At 37.1% G+C, this 22,032-nt stretch overlaps 1 protein-coding gene and 1 non-coding gene across 2 annotated transcripts in view; one reads left to right on the plus strand and one right to left on the minus strand.

Moving 5' to 3' along the window:
* LOC143647066 (uncharacterized) overlaps positions 1 to 22,032 on the plus strand; it is a 49,109-nt gene that overhangs the window by 960 nt on the left and 26,117 nt on the right. Inside the window, 1 exon segment of the mRNA XM_077116696.1 lies at positions 3,782 to 3,936. The gene's annotated coding sequence lies outside the window, so the exon portion shown is untranslated.
* Positions 3,795 to 3,985, minus strand: LOC143647530 (U2 spliceosomal RNA). Its single transcript, XR_013158146.1, has one exon. It is a non-coding gene; the product is annotated as a U2 spliceosomal RNA (small nuclear RNA).

The following is a 22,032-nucleotide window of genomic DNA, read 5'->3' on the forward strand; positions in this document are numbered from 1 at the left end:
TTTGCTCATTATATTTAGTTCATATTGGTGAGCCCATGCAATATTTATCCTTTCCTTATGGCTTATTTGGCTCAACATAATGTCATCAAGGATCATCCACATTGCTACATGCATCATTACTTCATTCTTTCTTATCGCTACATAATATTCCATTGTCTGTATATACCACAGTTTGTTTATCCACTTATCAGTTGACGGACTTTTGGGCTGTTTCCATCTGTTGAAAGTCATGAATAATGCTGCTGTTAACATTGGAGTGCAAATGTCTATTTGTGTCCCTGCTTTCAGTTCTTCCAAAATCCTATATACCTACAATTTATGGTTAGCTTTCTGAGGAATAACCAAACTGCCCTCCAGAGTGGCTGCAGCATTTTACATTCCCACCAATAGTGAATAAGTGTATCTGTTTCTCCACATGCTTTCCAGCACTTGTAGTTCTCTGTTTTTTTTGATAATGACCATTCCAGTACGTGTGAAATGGTATTTCACTGTGGTTTTGATATGCATTTCCCTGACAGCTGATAAAGTTGAATATCTTTTCATATACTTTTTAGCAATTTGTATTTCTTCTTTGGAAAAGTCTATCTTTTGCCCATTTTATTCCTGTGAATTTTATTGAGATATATTCATGCACCTTATAATCCATTCATTGTATACAATCAGTGTCTCACAGTAGCACCACCTAGTTGTACAATCATCACATTCAATTTTCAACCATTTTAATTGCTTCAAAATAAAAATATATATAGCTAGACGTATAAAAAGAAAACTCATTTGTCTTTCCTTTTTGGAAAATGTCTATCCATGTCTTTTCTGCCCATTTTTTAATTTGGTTGTTTTTTGTTAGGTTATAGGATTTCTTTATATATTCTGGATATTAAATCCTAATCAGGTAGTTTCTGAATTATTTCTCCCATTGAGTAGGCTGCCTTTTTATTTTAGCAAAGTCCTTTGATGCACAAAAATATTCCATGTTGAGGAGATCCCATTATCTAATTCTTCTTTCATTGCTTTTGCTTTGGGTGTAAGGTCCAGGAAAACACATCCTACCACAAGATCTTTAGGGTATTTCCTCACATTTTCTTCTAGGAGTTTTATGATCCTAGCTCTGATGTTTTAGGTACATGATCCATGTTGAGTTCATTTCTGTATAAGGTATGAGATAGGGATTCTCTTTCATTCTTTCAGATATGGATATCAGTTCTCCCAGCACCATTTGTTGATGAGGTTGTTCAGTCCCAGTTGGGTGGACTTGACTGCTTGATCAGAAGTCAGTTGGCCAATATAAAAATCTTAGGCCAGCACCATGCAGTTTTGACTGCTGTATTTTTGTAATGTGCTTTGTAGTCAGGAAGTGTGAGACCTCCAACTGTATTTTTTTTCCCAAGATGTTTTTAGCTGTTCAGGTACCTTAACCATCCAAATAAATTTGATTATTGTTTTTTCTATATCTGCAAAGCAAGCTATTGGGATTTTGATTAATATTACATTGACTCTGTAGATAAATTTGGGTGGAATTGACATTTTACTGACATTTAACCTTCCACTCCCAGAACACAGAATGTCTTTCTATATGTTTGGGTCTTTGATTTAAAGAAAAATATTTTTAGTGAGGTATCTTCATGCATCATTCAGTCCATCCAGTGTATGCAGACTGTGGCTTCGAATATCATCATATCACTATGACCATTTTCAGAACATTTGCATCACTCCAAAAAAAGAAATTAAAAAAAAAGAAAAAAACATAAATCCCATTCCCCTTATCCCTCCCTCTCATTGTAGTCTTCCCAATTTTTTTTTACCCTTTAAGCCCCCCACCCCCGTTATTTATTTACTTTTTGTTCTTTTTTTTTTTACTCATTTGCCCATACCCTGGATTAGGGGCATATCAGCCACAAGATTTTTATGATCACACGGTCACATTGTAAAAGCTATATAGTAATACAGTCATCTTCAAGAATCCAGGCTACTCCATGTTTCTTTAAAATAATTGTATAATGATAGAGCTTTCGCAAAGTGATTGTGTGATTGTGAAAATCTTGTTCTGATGCTCCTTTTATCTATAGTATGGACAGATGAGTAAGAAATATGGATTAAAAATAAATATAGGGGGAACAAATGTTAAAATAAATTGGGTAGAGGAAAATACTAGTGGTCAGTGAGAGGGAGGGGTAAGTGGTATGGTATGTATGAATGTATGAATTTTGTCTTTTTCTGGAGTAATGTAAATGTTCTGAGAAATAATCATGGTGATGAATATACAACTTGTGATGATATTGTGAGCCATTGATTGCATACCAAGTGTGGAATGTTCATACGTTAATAATGTTTGTGTTGTATGTTGATTGTTTTTATTAGTAAAAATTAAAAAAAAAAAAAAGAATCCAGACTATTGGAATGCAGTTCAACAGTTTCAGGTACTTCCCTCTAACCATTCCAATCATCATAAACTAAAACTATATAATGCATTAGAATAACCTCCAGGATAGCCTCTTGATTCTGTTTGAAATCTCTCAGCCACTGAAACTTACTTTGTCTCATTTTTCTCTTCCCCTTTTGATCAAGAAGACTTTCCCAATTCCTTGATGCCAGGTCCTGGCTCATCTCTGGGAATTCTATCCCACATTACCAGGGAGATTTACACCCCTCGGAGTCATGTCCCATTTAGGGAAGTGAGCAGTGAATTCATGTGATGAGATGGCTTAGAGAGAGAGAGGTCAAATCTGAGCAGCAAAAGAGGTTCTCTGGGGGTGAGTCTTAGGCATAATTGAAAGTAGGCTTAGCTTCTCCTTTGCAGGAATTCATATCATTGGAGCAAAAATCTAGGGCTCAGCCTATTGATTTGGTTGTCCTCACTGCTTGCAAGAACATCCAGAATTCCTCAGATGGGAAAGTTCAAAATTTCTTCCTTTCTCCCCAGTTCCGTGAGGGGTCTTTGCAAATGCTTTTTAATCTTCTGCCTATATTACTCTGGGATGTATTGTGGCATCTCACCAACCTGTACAAACCAACAGGCTCTCACTCCCTATTCAAGATTCCATGTTATTGTAGTGTTCAAATACACTGACCATACAGTTAAATTAGATAATGTGCTACCCAAAAAAATGATTTTTTTTTTTCTGCCTGGGCAGACACTGAGAATCAAACCTGGGTCTCCAGCATGGCAGGAGAGAATTCTGCCACTGAGCCCAAAATACGAATTTTACACCTAATAAATATCTATTCCTTTGGTCTCACAGAAGAGTTGAAGTTTAAAATATGGAGCATATCATTGTTTACCCTGTATTCTGACTTACCTTAGTCCTATCCAGATCAGCTTCATTCTTATCTCTAGTTGAAATCTGATCACTTTTTCAACTGTTAAACTTTTGCTGAATGGGGTAATGCTGACTTTCATAACTTCAGAGCGCTGAGTTTCAGATGTCACACAACTACCCGAAGTTCCAGGGTATGACCAGGTTATACACAAATAGTCAGCATCTCAGAATTTAGAAATAATAGAACTCCAGAATATATGTGACTTTTATAAGAACTTGGAATCTAGGAACCTTTACAATAGGTCCCAGCCTGTTAACCTATGTTCTTGACTTCAGGTCTCCAAGTTTGTTTATTATACTTAGTCCATCTGAGTGAAAGGGCTTTGTATACTTTCGATCTTTTTAAATTTATTGAGACCTGATTTGTGACCCAATATGTGGTCTATACTGGAGAATGCCCCATCAGCACTTGAGAAGAATGTATATCCTAGGGGTTAAAATTTTTTTGTTTTTTTACTTTTTAGTTCTCTGGGCAGGGCATGGTGCACCACTCCTGGAGGTACTGCAATACCAGATCGATGCCTGGAGTGGACTGAGCACGCTTCTATTCCATCTCCCTGCTCCACAAATCCGTTTAATATGTTGTCCTTGGATAGAGGACATATCAGGTATTAAACTGGTAAGAACAGATACTATGCTTATATTAGCTAAAAGGCTGAGAGCGATATCCTGCTGATTTGAGGTACAAGGTTCTGTAAATATCTGTTGTCTAGTTCATTTATCATATTATTTAAGATCTCTGTTTCCTTATTGATCTTCTTTCTAGATGCTTTATCAATTGATGAGATTGGTGTTTTGAAGTCTACAGTTATTACTGTAGAGGTGTCTATTTTTCCCTCCAGTGTTGCCATATGTATTAGTGGGCACCCTGGCTAGGTGCATAAATATTTATGATTGTTCTTTCTACTTGGTGGAGTGCCTATTTTAGTAATATATAGACAAGGTTATTCTTTGTCTCTTTTAACATTTTCATATTTAAAATCTATTTTGTATGATATTAGTATAGCTTCTCCAGTTTTATTTGTTACTTTTTGCGTGAAATACCTTTTTCTAGTCTTTCGCTTTCAACCTGTGTGTGTCCTTGTGTCAAGAGTCTTGTAGATAGGTCAGGTTGTTTTATCTATTCCACTAGTCTATGTCTTTTCATTGGGGAGTTTAATCCATTAATTAATTATGTAATATTCAGTGTTATTATCATAAAGGCAATACTCTCTTCAACATTTTATCCTTGGCATTTTATGTCTTATATTATTTTGTTGTTCTCTTTTTACGTTTGGTTACCCATACTGACACTCTTCATTTCCACACCGTCCTCCAATCCCTTCTTTTCTATGTTTTCCTGTCAGCCTGTAGCACTTTTTTCAGTATTTCTGTGGAACAGGTCTCTTGTTAATGGACTCTCTGTTTCTGTTGGTCAGGGAATATTTTGTATTCTCCCTCTTTCTTTTTTTTTGTAGGTCCAGGAATCAAACCAGGGTCTCCCCGCATGGAAAGCAGGCATTCTATCACTGAACCACCCATGCACCCTCTCTGTCATTTTTGAAGCTCAGTTTTGTTGGATATAGGATTCTTAGCTGGTAGTTTTATTTTCCTTAAGTATCTTAAATATATTGTGCTGCTGGCCTTCTCACCTTCATCTTTTCTGATGAGAAATCTGCACTTGGGTTTATCAGGCTTTCCTTGCATGTGCTGCATTGCTTTTCTCTTGCTGCATGTATGTAGAAATCAGTCTTTCTCTTTGGCATTTGGCAGTCCAATTAGTAAGCATCTTGGATTAGGTTTATTCTGATTTATTCTGCTTGGGGTACATTTCACTTCAGAAATCCCTCTAATAGAACTGATCCATGTGCAGGCCACCTGAATAGTTGAGGATCCAGAAGTCTTCAAGCCATGCAAGATGAGCATATAATGGAAGGAAGGAAACAGTCAGCACAGACTTACAATGTGAAGCCCCATGGCTTGAACATGCATATGCCCACTGGGTTTTTAAGAATTTTTTATTCCAAGGACTCTGGATAGAGGATATCTTGCTCCTAACCATGTTTTTACCTTTACTCTGAAATACGAAAAGTTTATTTTATAAAAACCTGTTAAACTAAGGCTGAAGCTGGAGAAATAAGTGGCTTCTGAGAAACATTAGTGGAAAATTTGCCTTTATTACGTGGAAAAAGCCATTTTGTATTGCTCAGTTTAAAATTAGACAAAATAATCTTAGAAGTATTGTATTGGGAACCTCCTTAACTAATTTTGTGTCATTTGTCCTAGACAAGAACCATAATTATTGCTTACTAGGTGTTTTAGTTTATAAGCTGCCAGAATGTAATAAACCAGAAATGGAATGGGTTTTAAAAAGGGAATTTATTAAGTTGGAAGTTTACAGTTCAAAGGCCATGAAAATGTCCACATTAAGGCAAGACCATAATAATATCCAAACTAAGGCATCCAGGGGGAGATACATTGACTCAAGAAGGCAGATGACGTTCTGGTTTTTTCTCTCAGCTTGCAAGGCACATAATGACATCTACTAGCTTTCTCTCCAGGCTTCTTTAATGACTTCCCCAAGGGCATTTTCTTAATGTGTCTCCAAAAGTATCTGGCTGTATGGGCTCTATTGACTCTGAGTTTTTTCCAAAATGGTTCCCTTTTAAAGGGCTCCAGTAAGCAACCCCATCTTGCATGGGTAGAGACACATCTCTGTGGAAACCATCTAATCAGAAGTTACTACCCACAATTGGGTTAGTTACAGCTCCATGGAAACAATAAAAAAAAAATCCCACCCAACAATATTTAATGAGGAATGAAAGGACATGGCTTTTCTGGGGTACAGAATAGCTTCAGATCGGCACATCCCACTCTTTGGGCCCCCAAAAGACGTGTTCTTTTCAAATACAAAATACATTCATTGCATAAGAACATCCAAAGCCTTAAACCATTTCAGTAGTAATACACATACAATACAAAGTCACTAACAGTACCAAATCTCAACAAAGTCACCTCTGGGTGTGTTCTGTCCTAAGGCAAAATTCTCCACTGACTGTGGACCTGTAATACTTAGAACAAGTTGTCTGCTACCAGTATACAAAGGAGGGACAGTCATAGGATAGAAATTCCCATTTCCAAAGGAATTGGAAGGAACACGGGGGTCACTGGACCAAAACAGTTCTGAAAACTAAGGGCAAATGCCATTAGATTTCAACGTCTGAGTGTCATTTATCCTTGGGGCTTTAAAAACTGGCAGTCTTATTCTTCCCAAGGGCCTACACAGTGACTTGGCTGTCTGCAAATGCAATCTTGTGGGACCTTGGAGAGACCACCTTTTTCTCAGCTCCACCCTCTTCAAACATCAGGGCCCTGCCTGGGCTCTCTGCCATCTCAAGGGCATAGGCTTAACTCCTATAGAACAATGGTGTGGCAACCAGGCTCTCTTCAATCTCCAAGGAATGTGTTTTTCTCTCTCCAAGCCTGGGATACACCTCTTCCAGAACAGGGAGGTGGGAGGCCCACCCTCTACCTTTGGGGCAAACTCACCCTCTCCAAGTGCTTGGGTGGGTCCAATTTCCTGGCCAGAGGTCTTTTGGCTTCAGACCTTACTTCCATGGTTCTGCCTTTGAAGTCACTTTTCCTTCATTCTGTCCTTTTTCTGTCCCTTTTAGTCCAGATTGGCAGTAGTTCTGTTTAAACAGATCCCACAACACTCTTGTTGAAAGGAAAGAATAAAACTACCTTTTTGTTTCTCTTCACTTTTTATGTATTTTGGTGATTGTCCTGAAACCTGTCTCAAAATCTTGCTGTTTTATGTTTTGGTATTATCTTGTCTGCATAAGGAGGTGACCTTTCCTTGGAGCAATCTGGGAGTCCAGAATGATCAGAACAAGAAATTAATTTGTGTCATCTCTGTGTCAGCAAACCAAAACATCCACAGGAAATTGTGTGAACCTCAGAGTTTTCTTAAGCAATTCATGAATTGGGTAGAATGCTTGTTTTCAGCTGTTACGTACCCCATAAAAGGCCATGTTTTTTAATCTATCCCTGTGAGTGCACACCTATTGTAGGTGGGACCTTTTGGTTCAATTGACTCGCCCATTAAAGGTGAATCCCCTCATTGGAATCCTTTGTGGGAGCATAAAAGACAGGAAAAGCCCAGAGAAACTTAAGAGAGGGAAAGTCCCAGGGACCTTGACAAATACACATATGAAAATATCACATCCAGAATGGAAGATCTGTGATCTGTCTTTAAAGATCTTATGGGCCTGGCAAATAGATGGCTTATAAAATAAGATGGAGAAAGCAAACAAACAAAAAAATAAAATGGAGAACAACCTAAAATGTTTGAAAGAGATAACCAATATTTCCTATTCAAAAGGAAGTAAAACCATAAAATAGTGACATATATAGTCCAAAAAAAAAAGGATTTCGTTGAATAAAATCTCAGCAATTGCTGTGCTTGGGCTTATCTGCACATTTTTTTTTATTGAGATGAAATTCACATAACATATATTTAACCATTTTAAACAATATTTTCAGTCATGTTTAGTACATACAGAATGTAGTGCATCAACTTTATCTAGTTCCAGAGCATTTTCATCACCCTCAAAAGAAACCTCATTCCTATATAAAGACCGCATTCCCCATTCCTTTCAACTCCTGTCACGCATTAATCATCTATCTCTGTTGATTTACCTATTCTGAATATTGCAGGTAAATGGAATCTTTAAAAAAAGTGACCCTTTTAATCTGGCTTCCTTCACTTATCATGTTTTTGAGATTTGTCCATAGTCTAGGTTGAACCATTACTTCATTCATTTTTATAGCTGAACTGTATTCCATTATATGCATATAACATATTTGGTTATTCATTCATTAGATGATAGATATTTGGTTTGTTTCCACCTGTTGGATATTGTGAATAGTGCTGGTATGAATATTCATATACAATTATTTTAACATGTTCTTACAATTTTGGGTATATGTCAAGGAGCAGAATTGCCAGATCGTCTTCTCATTTGGTATAAAATTGAGAACTATTCAAATATTTCCCACAGTGGTTATACCATTGTGCATTTCCACTGGCAGTGTAAAAGGGTTGTAATTTCTCCCTGTCTTCACCAACGGTCATTTTTGATTTTCAAAAAATTATAACCATCCCATGGGTGTGAAGTGGTTTGATTTTGATTGGCATATCCCTAATGACTAAAGATGTTGAGGATTTTTTCATGTGCCTGTTGGACATTTGTATCTGTTCCTTGAAGAATGGTCTTTTCAAATCTTTTGTCCATTTATCACTAAATTATGTGTCTTTTTAAAGTGGTAGGAGATGTTTTATATATAGTCTGGATACTAGCCCCTTGTCAGATATATGATTTGCAAGTATTTTCTTTCATTCTCTAGGTTGCTGTTCTAGTTTGCTAGCTGCTGGAATGCAATATACTAGAAATAGAATGGCTTTAAGAAAGGGAATTTAATAAGTTGCTAGTTTACAGTTCTAAGGCCAAGAAAATGTCCCAATTAAAGCAAGTCTATAAAAATGTCCAAATTAAGGCACCAACAAAAGGTTACCTTCACTCAAGAAAGGCTGACGAAGTTCAGGGTTTCTCTCTCAACTGGAAAGGCTTATGGTGAACTTGGTGATGTCTGCTAGCTTTCTGTTTCATGAAGCCCACCCAGGAGTGTTTTCCTTCTTCATCTCCAAAGGTCTCTGGCTGTATGGGCTCTCATGTCTCATGGGTGTCTTGTGACTCTGTCATAGCTCTGCTCTCTTGGAATCTCAAGCCTTTTCCGAAATGCTTCCTCTTTTAAAGGATTCTAGTAAACTAATCAACACCCACCTGGAATGGGTGGCATCGCATCTCCCTCTAATCCAAGGTAATACCCACAATTGGATGAGTCACATCTCAGTGGATATAATCTAATCAAGTTTCCAGCCTACTGTGCTGAGTAGGGACTAAAAAACGCCCTCTCCCCAAGATTGGATCAAGATTAAAACATGGCTTTTCTAGGGTACATAAATCCTTTCAAACTAGCACAGTTGCCTTTTCAATTTCATTTTTTTTTTTCTTTTTGGAAATCATTCCATTCTACATATATAATCAGTAATTCTTAATATCATCACATAGTTGCATATTCATCATTTCTTAGTACATTTGCATCGATTTAGAAAAAGAAATAAAAAGACAACGGAAAAAGAAATAAAATGATAATAGAGAAAAAAAAAAACCTATACGTACCATACCCCTTACCCCTCACTTTCATTTACCACTATTTCAAACTGAATTTATTTTAACATTTGTTCCCCCTATTATTTATTTTTATTCCATATGTTCTACTCTTCTGTTGATATAGTAGCTAAAAGGAGCATCAGACATAAGGTTTTCACATTCACAGAGTCTCATTGTGAAAGCTATATCATTGTTCAGTTATCATCAAGAAACATGGCTACTGGAACACAGCATTCCATTTTCAGGCAATTCCCTCCAGCCTCTCCACTACATCTTGAACAACAAGGTGATATCTACTTAATGCATAAGAATAACCTCCAGGATAACCTCTTGACTCTGTTTGGAATCTCTCAGCCATTGACACTTTGCCTCATTTTATTCTTCCCCCTTTTGGTCGAGAAGGTTCTCTCAGTCTCTTGATGTTAATTCTCAGCTCATTCTAGGGTTTTTCTCAGTCCTTTGATGCTGAGTCTCAGCTCATTCCAGGATCTTTGTCCCACGTTGCCAGGAAGGTCCACACCCCTGGGAGTCATGTCCCACGCAGAGAGGGGGAGGGTGGTGAGACTGCTCATCATATTGGCTGCAGAGAGAGGCCACATCTGAGCAACAAAAGAGGCTCTCTTGGGGGTGACTCTTAGGCCTAAATTTTATGTAGACTTGACCTATCTTTTGTGGGGTTAAGTTTCATGTGAACAAACCCCAAGACTGGGGGCTCAGCCTATAGCTTTGGTTGTCCACACTGCTTGTGACCATTTCAATTCCTTGAGAGTGTCCTTTGATGAACAAAAACTTTTAATTTTGTGACGTTCAATTTCTTTTCTTTTGGTCTTAGTGCTTTTAATGTCATATCTTAGCATTAAGCATTGTTATAGTTTTTCAGTTACATTTAGCTGTCTAAATGACTTAACTTTGTGTAAGTACTGTAAGAAAGTAATTAAACTTAATATTTTGTATGTGAAGATCAGTTGCCTCCCCACCATGTGGTGAAATCACTGTTCTTTCCAGAGTGCGGAATCTTTTATCTGTGGTATGGACAGATGAGTAAAAAATATGGATAAGAAATAGATAATAGAGGGAACAAAGGTTAAAATAAACTGAATAGATTGAAATACTGGTGGTAAATGAAATGAAGTGTTAAGGGGTATGGAATATGAGTTTTTTCTTTTTTTCTTTCTTATGCTAGAGAGATGCAAATGTTCCAAAAAGTGATTATGGTGATGAATACATAACTATGTGATGATATTGTGAGCCATTGATTTTAACTATGACACGAATGTTTGTATGTTTGTTCGTTTTCTATAATAAAAATATTTTTAAAAAAAGAAATAAAGACCTAAAATGGTGGAATTGTAACCCATACCAAACTCTGAAATCTGTTTTATAACTAATTGTTATGCTGTGCATTGAAATTTATTGCTTTTCTGTATATAGGTTATTTTTCACAAAAATGAAAAAAAAGTGATGCTAAAAATATATATATTCCTTCTAGTCTCCAATGTTCTGGAGCAGCTAGAAGGAAAAATCTGAGATGACGGTATGGTAGCCTGTGACAGACTCTGGGATCTGTCCTGTAACTACTTGTTGAAGTAAAACTTGCTTTGAAAACTATTGCTTTTTTCTTTCTTTGCTTTGTATATATGTTATATCGTACAATTAAAAAAGTTAAAAAAAAAAAGTAATGGGCCACAGATGCATGGGTTTATTTGTGGACTTACAATTTTGTTCCTTTGGTCTATATGTTTATCTTTATGCCAGTATCATATATATATATATTTTTTATTTAGAGAAGTTGTGGGTTTACAGAACAAACATGTATATAAAACAGGATTCCTATACACCACCCCACCACGAACACTTACAGTTGTGTGGAAAATTTGTTACAATTGATGATAACACTTTTTTGTCATTCTTTTATTTGTAACACTAGTTGCAGTTATTACAATTGATGACAGATTATTTAAATTGTGCTATAGCTGTTGTCTGTAGTTTACAAGGAGGTATTTTTCCCTATATTCCTGATCTGTTTTTTTTTCATGCATATCTTTATTGTATTACTCTTCTACTCACACTTTGGATAAAGGGAATGCCATTCTCAAAGTTTTTACAATCACCTAGTGATAGGAGAAAAGCTGTATAATTATACAGTCATTATCTGGGTCAAGGCTATTAGATTACAGATCAGCAATTTCAGGTATTTCCTTCAGGCTATTCTAGTACTAGAAACTAAAAAGAAATAGCTATATAATAAGTTAGTAGTCATAATCATTTATTTAATCCTAGTTTCTCAGTTATACTTACTCCCTTTCATTTGATCATTTTCTCAGTCATCAGGGCTATCTGGTCATTTTAACTTTTTTCCTTCTAGAAAGCATGTCAACCTTACAGGGTAGAGGAATGAAAATGGTTGATGTTCTTGGAGAGACTGCCCCCTCTAGGTCTCAGGGCTTCTCAGGCATAGGAACAATGTGAAGGCCTTAAATTTCTGAAAAATTAAACTCACTAAGTAAAATTTTATTGAGTCTTAGATAGAGACCAGGGTATTCTTTAGGGTTTTCAGAAATACTGTTGGTTGAGGCTTGGCATACTATAGTGGTTACAGGAGGCTAAGTATAGGGTTATCATATGATCCTGCAACCCCATATTAGGTATATACTTATAAGAACTGAAAGCAGGACATGAGTAGACATTTGCACACTGGTGTTTTTGGCAGCATTATCCATGATTGTCAATGGATGGAGGTGGCCTAAAGGTACATTGACTAATGAATGGAATACCGAGTGGCTGCAGTAAGAAATGAAGTCCTGAGGCATGCAGCTAGGGGAGTGAACCTTGAGGTCATTTTGTTGAGTGAAAAAAGCCAGAAACGAAAGGACAAATATTGTATGGTCTCACTAATATACACTAACTGTAATGAGCAAGCACTGACAATATATTTTGATTATGTTAGATTTGTAGTAAGCTTTGAAAGGGAGAATTGGATGTCCTCCAGTTTTGTTGTTCTGGTAAGGTGTGACCAAACTGAAAGAGGGTGGGTGTATTAGACAGGGTTCCCTAGAGAAACAGGACAAACAGAAGATATCTAAGTATGAGATTTGTAAAGTGTCTCTGGCAACTGTGGATGCAAGAGTCCAAAATCAGTAGGCCAGGCCGTGAGGCTGGCAACTCTGATGCAGTTCCTTAGTGAACACTTCAGGAGAGGCTGCTGGCTGAAGAAGTAGTGAAAATTATCTGTTCTCCCTTCAGTGTTTCCAACAGATTGTATTAAAATCCAACTGATTGGACTTTCTCATTGTGGAAGACATACCCTTAGGTGACTGTAGATATAATCAGTCACAGATACAATCAATTGGTGATTTAATAAACCAGCTTTCTGGTTTATTAATGAGCCACAAAATATCCTTGCAGTAGTCATTAGGCCAGTGCTTGCATGACCAGAAAACTGGGCACCATCACCTGGCCAAGTTGACACTTGAAGGTAACCATCACAGTGGGCTTTAATCTGGAATGGCTAAAGTCCTTAAAAGAAAAGGAAATTTGGCACAGGAGGAGAAGCCATGGGAGCATTCACAAGTTGGAAATTGATGGACCCCAGAAGAAAAAGATCTCATGGCCATTTCCATGTGACAGAAACTCCAGGGAACACCAAACATTGCCAGCCAGCCAGAAGATAACATCCCCAGGAGGAAGCAAGTCTTCTAACTTTAAAACTATGAGCCAATACATTTCCATTGTTTAATCCATCCCATTGTATGATATTTGTTTCAGAAGCTAGGATACTAAATCACTTGGGATACATAGGTCATTTATTAGAAGTGCTTGAATTTATCCTGGGGTTTTGCAAATATCAGGGATCATTATATCCAATCCCAGAATCCAGGATCAATGAACTGTGATATCCATTTTGTCTCTGTTAGCATAGCAGTTTCTGGTACATCTTAGAGATAGATGTACTTGTCCCAGCTGCTTATTACTTAGTGTTCAAAAATGGGATATTGAACATGTCTAAACTAGAGCTGTCTATATTAAGGTCCTGCAGAAACAATTGTTTTTGTAGAGATAGGTCCCAGTGGGTTAAAACACCTGACTCAAAGGAGGAAGCAGTTCTACCAGGGTACATAATACCAGTACATAATACTGGATCTGTGGCCATGACATCAGGCTATTTGGGGGCATTTCTCAAAAACCTCCAGGCAATCCTACTAAGTCTTACAGATGAATTCCATCTCTTTTGCTTGATAAATATTATTTTAAACCTTTGTCATGACTGTGAATCACCAGCTTTGCCTTTCCTCTTCCATTAAGTGAGTTTGAAACTATTTCAGAAATGAAATAGATAACTTTGGAGATAGATGATTTTGACCATTAAAATTGAAAGTATTTCTAGACTGGTATCTCTTGTTTAGGTCATCTCTTCTGTAAGGGACAAAACATTATCTTGACTCCAAGCTATGATTTTCATCTATAAATTTACATCTAATTCCATAATTTCCTGTTAAATCAGCAATTGAGTATTAAAACACTTTGAAGGTCATCAAGATGGTGGAGTGAGTGTTTCCAGGGCTCAGTTCCCTCTTAAGAAGTTTTATACAACAAATGAGCTTGTAGAACCATATTTTTCCTAATAACCTTGTGGGAACAATGGTTTCTTCTAATCCTTATTCAGTACTGTATGTTGGAAACTTGAATTAGCTTATCTCCATGGAGATGTGACTCAATCAAAGCATGGGTATTAAACTTGATTAGGTGGAGACCTGTCTCCACTCATTCTAGGTAGGTCTTGATTGGTTTTACTGGAATCCTTTAAAAGAAGAAGCACTTCGGAAAAAGCTAGAGAACAACAAGAGAGAAGACCATGAGGTTCTGATAGAGTAGAGAATGGCACAGAACCATGAAGCAGAGAGTTCACCAGCCAGATGGAAAACACCTCCCAGGGAGCTTCATGAAACAAGGAGCCAGAAGAGAAAGCTAGTAGACTTCACCATGTGCCTTTCCAGCTGAGAGATAAACCCAGAACATCATCAGCCATCTTGAACCTAGGTATTTTTCCTTGGATGCCTAAGATTGGACATTTCTATAGACTTGTTTTAATTGGGACATTTTCTCAACCTTAGAACTGTAAATTAGTAACTTATTAAATTTCCCGTTTTAAAAGCCATTCCATTTCTGGTATATTGCATAACAGCAACTGGCAAATTAGAACACTTGCTGTACACTTGCTTTAATTGGGACATTTTCAAGGCCTTAGAACTGTAAATTAGCAAGTTATTAAATTCTGCTTTTTAAAAAGCCATTCCATTTCTGGTATATTGCATTCTGGCAGCTAGCAGACCAGAGCAGTTGCTTTTTCTTTTTACTTTTTCTCTGTCATAACACTAAGTGGATACAAGCTTAAGGAACATACACCACCTTATCTAAATTTTACAGATAATACATTCAACTATCAAAAAATCTAGGTTGCAGCAAAAGATTATAAAATGTAAAGAAAAAAAAAAAGGAGGTAGTGATATTCCAGGCACGGGAAAAAAAAAATGAAGCACTGGGGCCACAGTTGTTCTATTGCTGTGGATGTAAGTCATTAACATGTGAAATTCATCAGTGGCTGATTACATCTACAGTTGGCTAAGGGTAGCATCTTCTGCTGTAAGTGATGTTAATCTGATTTACTGCAGACTTAAAAGGAGAGTCAGAAGAGAAAAGGAGCTCAGCACAGCTCAACACAACTCAGCCCAGAGCCTACTAAGACCCAGACATTTGAACGTGTGAAAAGGAATCTTTGGAACATGTGAAAAGAAAGCTATTTGGATCCAGAACCTGGGAGGGAAGGCCAGCAGATGTTGCCATGTGCCTTCCCATGTAACAGAGAGAGCCAGAGGAAAACCTTTCCTCCAAAGAACTGTAAATTTGTAACTAAATCCCCTTTGTAAAAGCTGAAAGAAAAAAAAGAAGAGAGCCAGAACAAAGGTTTTAAAATATGCTCAAAGAGCTGTAAGAAAAAATGACCAAAGAATAAAGGAAATATAAGAAATGATGGATGAACCTAAAGAAAATGTCATTAAAGATATAGAAACCATGATACATAACCAAACAAGAGCTGAAATCCCAATAACAGAAATTAAAAACTCCCTACAGGAGTGCAGCTGCAGATTGGAGCTAACAGAAAAATGAATCAGTGAATTTGAAGATAGGAAAGTTGAATTCATTCAGTCTGTGGAACAGAAAGAAAAAATATAATTAAAAAGAAAGTGAAGAGAGCCTGAGGGACCTGTGGGATACCAACAAGTATGCTAGTATATGCATTCTGGGAGTCCCAACAGGAGAAGAAAGGAGAAAGGGGCAAAAATAATATTCAAAGGTATAATAACTGAAAACATGCCAAATTTAACAAAAGTCATGTATCTACACAATCACAATGCTCAACAATCTTCTAACGTTTGGCTCTGAAGCTTTTTCCAAAATGTTTCCTCTTTTGAAGAATTCCAGTAAACTAATCAAGACAAACCTGGAATGGGTGGAGTCACTGCTCTAATCAAACCAGCACAATTGCTAACTAAGAATTCTGTATCCAGTCAAACTGTTTCAAAAATGAGGGGGAGACTGTAACAAGATGGTAGAGTAGGGAGCTCTAGGGTTCAGTCCTTCTATCAGAACAGCTGTTACAAAGAGGCAGGAACTCTGTGAAACAAATATTTTGAGACTCTGAAGGCCAGCAAAACACTGAATAGCATCTGGTGAAAAGCAGGAGGAAGAGGCTGGTAGATTACAGTAAAAACTGCTCTGTTTATATGATATTTACTGGTTCCCATTCCTCACTCTTGTTGCAAGGCAGCTGAGATTCAACTCTGGCTATTTCGCTTGTAAATGAAAAACACATGAAATACTTTTACCCAGGACCAGGAGTGGGCAGAGCCATTTGCTTTTGATCATGACTTCTGATTAGCAACTTTGGGTAGCAGAGGATCTTGTTCTGAGGAAAGCCATAGTTCCAGCCCATACCCAATAAATGTGGCAGGGGTGAAGACTTAAAGATGCAATGCATCTTCAGTGCTGTTGGGGAAAAGCTCAAGGGCTGCATTTGCTGGGCAAGTCAAAAAAGCTCATATTTGGGGAAATGTGGAGGAGGCTCCTGGTGCCATTCCTGATGCACTCCCCAGGGCACATTTGAAACAGTTTGGCTCCCCACCATGGTTCACTGACCTTGTTTCATCTGAGAAAGGCTGACTGGGGAAACATCTCTCCAGCATGCCTGCCTCTGCCCACCCCACACAATTTTCCTCCAGGAAATGCAGCTTGAGTCAATGAAAACAGTCTAAGAAACTATAGAGATGGACAACCAGGGGAAAGACTTCTTTCTTTAAACACCTGGAGGAGGTCTGTCTTTTTGAAAATAGAGGGACAATCAAATTCCTATAAACAAGGGACCACTAAAACAATTAACAAGCAAAAGCCCAGGAAAAGATAACGCCTCTGAGAACACAGGGTGGATACTACACATTGCGTATGCCTTGGATTGACTTTCATGATAGGAGGGCTGAAGCTCAAGAAGATCTGTTACCAATCAGTTACAAAATCAAGAAAAGACATTTCTGGGGAAAAATCCCAGTCTTGACATTTTACAATATGAAAAATGTACTGTGTGCAATGAGAATACAAGACAAAGAAAGAGCAAATGATATCCCATCTACAGGAGGAGGATAAAAATCCAGAAAATATCAATGAATACAATCAGAATGTCAACATACCAAATAAAGAACTGTGAAAAAAAGTCATATAAATGTTCAAGGAGATAAAGGCAAATGCAGAGAAAAAATTAAAAGACATCAGGAAAACAATGAGTTTGTAATGATATAGACATTTTAAAAAGGAATCAAGCAGAAGTAACTGGAGTTAAAGACCGCAATCACTGAAATGAAAAATTGTGAGGAGGGTTTCAGCAACAGGAGAAATAATCAGTAAGCTCAAAGACAAGACACTTGGAATGAATCAGCATGAGGAGAAAAAGAAAAAAGAAGTGTAAGAACTGAAAATAACTTAGGATACCTCTAGGACCTCAAGTGCACCAATATATGTATTATGGGATTCTGAGGAGAAGAAAGAGAAAAGGGGCAGAAGGAAGAGTCAAAGAAATAAGGACAGAGAACTTCTAAACCTACCAAAAGACAAGAAAATGCATCTGTAAGGAACCCAGTGAACACCAAGCATGATAAACATGAAGAAAAATTCATCTAGTCTTGTATTGGTGACTCTGTCAATGCAAAGGACTAAAATAATTCTGGAAGCTGCAAGAGAAATGCAAAATGTTCTGTACAAGGGATGCATGTTATTGTTTGGCAAAGCTGATGGAATGCGATATACCAAAAATGGAATGGCTTTTATAAAGGGAGTGTAATAGGTTACAAGTTTAAAGTTCTAAGTCTGAGAAAATGTCTAAATTGAAGCACTAACCAGAGGTTACCTTCACTCAAGAAAGGCTCATGCCATCTGGCACACCTCTGTCAGCTGGGAAGGCATGTGGCTGGTGTCTGCTGGTCCTTCTTCCTCGTTCCATTGCTTCCACCTTCTGATGCTGGTAATTTCCTCTCTAAGCATCTGTGGGCCTTCACTTAACTTCTCTGGGACACAATTCTGGGTTCTAGCTTTGCTTAGCATCTCATGGGAAGGCACATATCCATGTCTGCTTGGCTCTGCCTTGTTTAGGCACCTCTCTGTCAGCATTCCACGTCTCTGTCATCTCTGAAGTAACCATTCTGTAAGCATCTGCATCTGCTCTGAGCTCTTTCCAGAATGTTTCCTCTTTTAAAAGACTCCAATAAACTAATAAAATCCCACTTGGAATGTGTAGGGTCACACCTCCATTTGATAAGGTTGCCCCCACAATTGGGTGCGCCACATCTCTGCAGAGATAATCTAATCAAAGTTTTGCCCTGCAGTGTTGGTTTAGGATTAAAAGCAAGGGCTGACCCCACAAGATTGGAGCAGGATTAAAACTTGGCTTTTCTGGGGGTAAATAATAGCTTCAAACGGGCACAGTATGTTTAGGTGCTAAAATGCTTATGAATAAAAAGGAATGATAATTCTTTGCATGTGAACATGCAATGTGCAAAGATATAATTGGTAACAAGTACTAAAAAAGATGGTGGGACAGAGCATTAAGGAAAAGTAAATGAATATGTTGTTTAGGTACACAGGTATTAAAACAAATATGACTGTTATAAACTTACAATGTTAAATCTTAACCCCATAATAGCCATAAGGAAAATATATTAAAAATAGGCCCAGATAGAAAAGAGAAGACATGTAATGTGATATTGCAAATGAATATCAATGTAGGCATTAATGGAAAAATTGGGGTGCAGAAAAAATGCTCTGATATTACAAAGGCTAAATAGCAAAATGGAAGAAGAAAGTCTTGCATTAACAGTAGTGACTTTATATGTGAGTGTTCAAATTCTCCAGGCAAAAGGCAGAAATTGGCAGACTTGATCAAAAAGCAACCCAAACCATATGCTGTCTGCAAGAGATGAACCTTAAATTGAAAGACAGAAGTAGATTGAAAGTAAAAGGATGAACAGAAAGTATACCATGCAGCTAGTAGCTAAAAGAGAACCAGGGTAGGTATGTTAATTGCAGAGATAACAAACTTAAAGATATAAACAGTTTCAAGGGACAAAAACATTCATAATATACTGATAAAGGTGTCAATTCAGCATGAAGACATAATAATTACAAACATATATGCACCTAACAGCAGATCCCCCAAATATATGAAACCAGTACTGTTAATATTTGAAGAGAAAAATTGATGGTTGTACCTTAATAGGAGACTTTTGTTTTCTCCATCTCTTACACTTTTGATTTTTTAATTGAAGTATAACTTTATACAGTATAGTATGCAAATCTTAGATATGAAATTCAATTAATTTGTGCATATCTGTGAAGATTCTTAATGGTTAAGACTCTTTTTTTCTGGTTAAGGCTTTTGTGTCCTTTTGAAGAAACCTTTGCCTACTTTAGGGTCATGAACATATTCTATTTATTTTTCCTTCTAGAAGTTTTTAAATGTTAGCTTTAAAATGTAAATTTTAGAGGGAATATATGAAAAACCCACAGCTAATATCATCCTCAATGGGGGAAAATTGAAAACTTTCCCCCTAAGATCAGGAACAAGACAAGGATGTCCACTATCACCACTATTATTCAACATTGTGTTGGAGGTTCTAGCCAGAGCAATTAGACAAGAAAAAGAAATACAAGGCATCAAAATTGGAAAGGAAGAAGTAAAACTATCACTGTTTGCAGACGATATGATACTATACGTCGAAAACCCGGAAAAATCCACAACAAAACTACTAGAGCTAATAAATGAGTACAGCAAAGTAGCAGGTTACAAGATCAACATTCAAAAATCTGTAGCATTTCTATACACTAGTAATGAACAAGCTGAGGGGGAAATCAAGAAACGAATCCCATTTACAATTGCAACTAAAAGAATAAAATACCTAGGAATAAATTTAACTAAAGAGACAAAAAACCTATATAAAGAAAACTACAAAAAACTGCTAAAAGAAATCACAGAAGACCTAAATAGATGGAAGGGCATACCATGTTCATGGATTGGAAGACTAAATATAGTTAAGATGTCAATCCTACCTAAATTGATTTACAGATTCAATGCAATACCAATCAAAATCCCAACAACTTATTTTTCAGAAATAGAAAAACCAATAAGCAAATTTATCTGGAAGGACAGGGTGCCCCGAATTGCTAAAAACATCTTGAGGAAAAAAAACGAAGCTGGAGGTCTCGCGCTGCCTGACTTTAAGGCATATTATGAAGCCACAGTGGTCAAAACAGCATGGTATTGGCATAAAGATAGATATATCGACCAATGGAATCGAATAGAGTGCTCAGATATAGACCCTCTCATCTATGGACATTTGATCTTTGATAAGGCAGTCAAGCCAACTCACCTGGGACAGAGCAGTCTCTTCAATAAATGGTGCCTAGAGAACTGGATATCCATATGCAAAAGAATGAAAGAAGACCCATCTCTCACACCCTATACAAAAGTTAACTCAAAATGGATCAAAGATCTAAACATTAGGTCTAAGACCATAAAACAGTTAGAGGAAAATGTTGGGAGACATCTTATGGATCTTACAACTGGAGGCGGTTTTATGGACCTTAAACCTAAAGCAAGAGCACTGAAGAAGGAAATAAATAAATGGGAACTCCTCAAAATTAAACACTTTTGTGCATCAAAGAACTTCATCAAGAAAGTAGAAAGACAGCCTTCACAATGGGAGACAATATTTGGAAATGATATATCAGATAAAGGTCTAGTATCCAGAATTTATAAAGAGATTGTTCATCTCAACAACAAAAAGACAGCCAACCCAATTACAAAATGGGAAAAAGACTTGAACAGACACCTCTCAGAAGAGGAAATACAGATGGCCAAGAGGCACATGAAGAGATGCTCAATGTCCCTGGCCATTAGAGAAATGCAAATCAAAACCACAATGAGATATCATCTCACACCCACCAGAATGGCCATTATCAACAAAACAGAAAATGACAAGTGCTGGAGAGGATGCGGAGAAAGAGGCACACTTATCCACTGTTGGTGGGAATGTCAAAGGGTGCAACCACTGTGGAAGGCAGTTTGGCGGTTCCTCAAAAAGCTGAATATAGAATTGCCATACGACCCAGCAATACCATTGCTAGGTATCTACTCAAAGGACTTAAGGGCAAAGACACAAACGGACATTTGCACACCAATGTTTATAGCAGCATTATTTACAATTGCAAAGAGATGGAAACAGCCAAAATCTCCATCAACAGAAGAGTGGCTAAACAAACTGTGGTATATACATACGATGGAATATTATGCAGCTTTAAGACAAGATAAACTTATGAACCATGTAATAACATGGATGGACCTAGAGAATATTATGCTGAGTGAATCCAGCCAAAAACTAAAGGACAAATACTGTATGGTCCCACTGATGTGAACGGACATTCGAGAATAAACTTGAAATATGTCATTGGTAACAGAGTTCAGCAGGAGTTAGAAACAGGGTAAGACAATGGGTAATTGAAGCTGAAGGGATACAGACTGTGCAACAGGACTAGATACAAAAACTCAAAAATGGACAGCACAATAATACCTAATTGTAAAGTAATCATGTTAAAACACTGAATGAAGCTGCATCTGAGCTATAGGTTTTTGTTTTGTTTTGTTTTGTTTTGTTTTGTTTTGATTTTACTATTATTACTTTTATTTTTTTCTCTATATTAACATTCTATATCTTTTTCGGTTATGTTGCTAGTTCTTCTAAACCAATGCAAATGTACTAAGAAATGATGATCATGCATCTATGTGATGATGTTAAGAATTAATGATTGCATGTGTAGAATGGTATGATCTCTAAATGTTGGGTTAATTTCTTTTTTTCCGTTAATTGAAAAAAAAAAAAAAGAGAAGGGATAATTGGAGATGA

Source organism: Tamandua tetradactyla, chromosome 9 (genome assembly GCF_023851605.1).
Source record: "Tamandua tetradactyla isolate mTamTet1 chromosome 9, mTamTet1.pri, whole genome shotgun sequence".
NCBI lineage: Eukaryota > Metazoa > Chordata > Mammalia > Pilosa > Myrmecophagidae > Tamandua > Tamandua tetradactyla.